This window comes from Orycteropus afer, unplaced genomic scaffold, assembly GCF_000298275.1.
Source record: "Orycteropus afer afer isolate SDZICR_OR568_19922 unplaced genomic scaffold, OryAfe1.0 scaffold00190, whole genome shotgun sequence".
In the NCBI taxonomy this organism is placed as follows: domain Eukaryota; kingdom Metazoa; phylum Chordata; class Mammalia; order Tubulidentata; family Orycteropodidae; genus Orycteropus; species Orycteropus afer.
Window position 1 is genome coordinate 4812485 of NW_006921777.1, and position 4963 is coordinate 4817447.

Consider the following 4963-nt stretch of genomic DNA (forward strand, 5'->3'; position numbering starts at 1 on the left):
TTCCTTATTTAGAAAAGTTCTAAACATTATTTTGTTATCCTAACTGCTTGTTTTTATTCTACTAAGACCTTGCTTCCTACATGGCTACTCATTCCATCAAGTCCATTCCAAACTCATGGTAACCCCCATATGTCTCAGTGGACTGCATGTTGTTGTTGTTGTTGTTATGTGCCATCGAGTCAAACCCGACTCATAGCGACCCCTCCTTGGGTTTCTGAGGCAGTATCACTACAGAAGTAGGATTGCCCAACCTTCCTAAGACCGTAATCTTACACAGTTAGACCACCAGGACTTTCTTCTGCTGTGCTGCTGGGTAGATACGAACCACCGACATTTCAGTTAGTAGCCAAGTGCTAAACCTTTATGCCACCCAGCTTAGCCTGGTCCTGTACTAAACATAACTTGTTTTTCTATTTCCTTTGTTATCTTCCTCCTTCACGTTCTCTTTCTCACTCTCTCTTTGGCTGCCTCCCCTTACCCATCTATCCCACTGTAGTTTTAGTATCACATCAATTTCCCTTTTCTCGTAACACATAAGTAAAGGCTAAGACAGATAGGTAGATAGCATTTTTTTGTGGTCTGTGCTTCACAGTACTGCCTAGTACTGTATCTATTCATAAATGTTCAGTTTATTATTAATATGGTAGCACCTACCTTCTGTCAGGAGTGGTAATAAAATTACAAATAAATTATTGTCAGTCCCTTTAGGAATATTAAGCTATATGAATGCTAATTAATATTTAAAAGGACAAAAGTTATCCAAATTGGGAAAAATTCCCCTAATCAATTGCTAATTGCTTTGGAGATTAAAAAAAAAAAAAAAGTACCCATCTTCAAACACTTCAGAGTCTCCACAGAGATGATAATAGAAGAGTCACTATTTACTGAGCATTTATTTTGTACCAGCCACTGCCCTAAGTACTTTAGAAACGTGTTGCTTGAAATAGACCTGAGTTTACAGGTGAAGAAACAGAAAAAAGTGTCTAGATAGTTGCCTAGAGCCTACATGCCCAGGAAAAAGAGAGCCTGGTTAGGAGAAGTATCAATAACTAAGATATTAAAGGGAGCTCTGGTGGCGTAGTGAAGATATGAATATACAGGAGGTTGTAAGATTCCACAAAATTAACATCATCCTGAACCCACAAGTTAACTGAGAAAAACAATGAAGGAAAAAGGTCTCATTTTCTGGAAAATCAGAAACGTAAGATATCTGTCTGTATGGACTGGAAGAAAATGAAGAAATTATAGAGCCTGGGAATCAGATTACCTTTTGTATATAATGTGTATCCAAGATTTTCATACAAATATTACAGTAGCTTTGTGACTTTATTGCCTGCCTGAGCATGTGATGGTAAGTAACCCAGTACGGGCCTGGAGGAATGAGAAAAGAGAAGGCAAAACCTACTCTGAACACTAGTGGCAGAAATAAGAGCAGTTTAGGAACTCTGGTGGCACAATGAGTAAATACTTGGCTGTCAACAGAAAGGCCGGTGCTTCAAACCCCCCAGACACTCTGTGGGAGAAAGGAGCTGGCGTTCTGCTCCTGTAAAGCTTATAGACTAGGAAACCCTCTGGGGCAGTTCTACTGTGTCCTCTAGGGTCACTATGACTTAAAATCCATTTGACAGTGCATAACAACAGGGAGTTTTCTTTAAAGGGGTACCCTGGACTAGTTTCATCACAGACACAGGCTCCAACTCACCAATAATTTGTTAGCCTCCTTTCTCACTTTGTGTTTCCCAGGCCTGCACGTCTTTTACACAAACAATTATAGAAACAGGTGTTCTGGTTACCCAGTGCCGCTCTGACAAGGAATATACCACAAGTGGGAGGCCTTAACAAACAGAAGTTTATTCTTACAATTTGGAGGCTTTAAGTCCAAGTTCAAAGTGCCAAGCTCTAGGGGCTGGGTGAAAGCCCTTCAACCTTGGGGTCCAGCTCTGCCTTCTGCTCTTGGCCCACTAGAGCTAGAGGCGTTTCTTCACTCAGACAGCTGCTGGCTGCTGAGGCTGAGAAGCCCAAGGTTGACAAGTAAAAAGGCACAGCCTCAATGTTACCAAACCACATGGCAGGCCATTAACTTAAGTCCATTGTAGGTCCCAAGGTCAGCAGAGCATAGCAGGCTGCTGAGCAGTGACACAACTACTTGCAGGGTCCAAGTGTGCCATAGGCTAGAGACCATTCTCAAAGCTTCTCCTTATATACAGGAAGCAGACCACATACCCAAAGGCAGCTACTCAGCTGCTTGTGGTAGATCCACCATGGAGTTGATTACCAGTCTCATCATAGGGAATAACTACCACCAGCTGCCCAGCCACTCAACCAGGCCCAGCCAAGTTGACACACAAACATAACCACCACAATTCCACCCCTTGTCAACTTGGCACCTGAACAGATCTTCAATGGGTAGTATCTGTACAGGTCTCCTCCACTGGGTGGCTCCAGTCCCCTAGTTCCTGAATGGCGACCTCACTCCCTTGGCCTGGTGGCCCTGTTCCTCTTCCTCTTGGGCATGGCAGCCCCACCCACTCACTCTTGGGCAGCAGCTCCATCCCATTGGCTCACATGAACGAGCAGCCCCACACTCCAGAACCAAATTGGTGAAGGCCTGGCTCTTTGAAACCTAGGGGGCTGTGATCATTCCACCCCCAAAGGCCATGGTCCTACCTTTTCAGACTGAGGCAGCTCTGCTTCCGTCCTTGGTCTCTCCGCTTCTGCCGATTAATGCCCAAGGGCAACCCACTCTGTCAGAAATCTTTTTGCCCAAAAGACACTTGGGTTTTTTGCTCCGTGGCGCAGCCAACCTGCTATTCCATTTTATGCCACTCTTCTCTACCCATTAACACCTGAAGGCAATCCACTCTGCCAGGAAGCCGTCTACCCAATGGCACCCTGCTTTCTCCTCCGGGGGCTGATAAGGCTGTTGCTGTCTCATGCTGGTTCTCTCAGCTCTGCTCCTGCCGTCTCTCATGCCAGTTTCTGGGCTCCGCTCCTACTCTTTCATGTGGTCTCTTGTCATCTGTCCTGCTGTCTGTCATGCCGTATGCCGGGGTCTCTCTTCCAGGTCTCGGGTCAAGGACGCACTCCGCTCCTGTTTCCACATTTTAGGTATCTGTCAGAGCAGCACCCCACTCTCTCGGTTCTGGTTACCTAGTGCTGCTAGGTAATTCTGTTCTGGTTACCTAGTGCTGCTCTGACAAGAAATGTACCACAAATGTTGTTGTTGTTGTTATGTGCCGTCGAGTCGGCCCCGATTCATAGCGACCCCTCCTTGGGTTTCCGAGGCGGTATCACTACAGCAGTAGATTGCCCAACCTTCCTTCCGAGGAGTGGCTGGTGCGTTTGAACCGCCAGCCTTCTGGTTAGCAGTCAAGTGCTTTAGCCACTATGCTACCAGAGAAATACGAAGGCCTTAAAAAACAGGAGTTTATTCTTACAATTTGGAGACTTTAAGTCCAAGTTCAAAGTGCCAGGCTCTAGGGGCTGGGTGAAAGCCCCTCAACCTTGGGGTCTAGCTCTGCCTCCTGCTCTCGGCCCACTGGAGCTAGAGGCTTTTCTTCACTCAGACAGCTGCTGGCTGCTGAGGCTGAGAAGCCCCAAGGTTGACAAGTCAAAAGGCATAGGCTCAATGTTACCAAACCACATGGCAGGCCATTAACTTAAGTCCATTGTAGGTCCCAAGGTCAGCAGAGCATAGCAGGCTGCTGAGCAACGACACGACTACTTGCAGGGTCCAAGCGTTCCATATGCTAGAGACCATTCTCAAAGCTTCTCCTTATATACAGGAAGCAGACCACCTACCCAAAGGCAGCTACTCAGCTACTTGTGGTAGGTCCACCATGGAGTTGATTACCAGTCTCATCACGGGGAATAACTACCACCAGCTGCCCAGCCACTCAACCAGGCCCAGCCAAGTTGACACACAAACATAACCATCACAACAGGCAAATCTCTAAAATCTAGCAGGTACCACTGAAGCACATCAAACAAGATAAATAGTATTTGTGCATGTCTTCACCCCAAAATAAATTTGCTTTCTCAACAAATGATTTTTCAGAGTTTTCTGTTTCCCTAGAAGACTACAAAAATAAAAATTATTTTTTCTTCAAGTAGCACTCATGTTCAGCTTCCTCGGATCATGAGCAGTGTCTAGACCATGGAAGTAAAAGACCTCATATTTAAATATTGTTTTAGAAATAATAGGAAATAAAGACTCATAGAATTTAAATATTTATTTAAATGAAAGATAAATTGGGCAATAGCAAGAAGAATGGGTTTGAACTATAAAGTAGTGGCAACTGCTCCCAGAAAATGAGACAAAACTCTCTCTCATTTGTTTGAATAAGGAGAGCAAGAAAGTCATGGATGTGCTACTCACTTATTCATAAAAGACAGTTCTGAAACTCTTAACCATTCTAATGCTCTTCTTTGGCCTCACAAAGATAACTCACAAACACTAATTACCTTTCAAAACGTAGAGATACCAGCTTTCAGGCATAAAGGACAACAAATTGTTTAAGTAAAATGACCAGTCAGAAGTGCAGACTGTTTTAGACTGTAGCAAACTTTTCAGAGGACATGGCAACAATCTCTCCTCAAACCTGGCTATCTTTAAAAGACACCTTTGTACAAGCATCTTTCAAAGAGAATTTTATAATAACAGAAAACTGAATAGGGTTATAAATTTTACAAGAGCCTCCACACTGAACAGAAAAGTAACACTGGTACTTTTCTCAATTCACCCCTTTATCTGAAATGCCTTTATGTTGCTAAACAGTGTCTGTTTCTCTGAAGTGATGGGGTAAAAAGTAATACTCCCTTCTCTTCATCTTTCCGAGATTTCTCAGGAGCAGTTAGAGAGAAAGGGGCAGGTCTGAAAAGTCTAAAACTTCCTAAAGAAAAGTGTATGTGTTAGAGCCCTGGAGAGAACAATCATGGGAGAAGGAAGGGCTGCTTATGCACA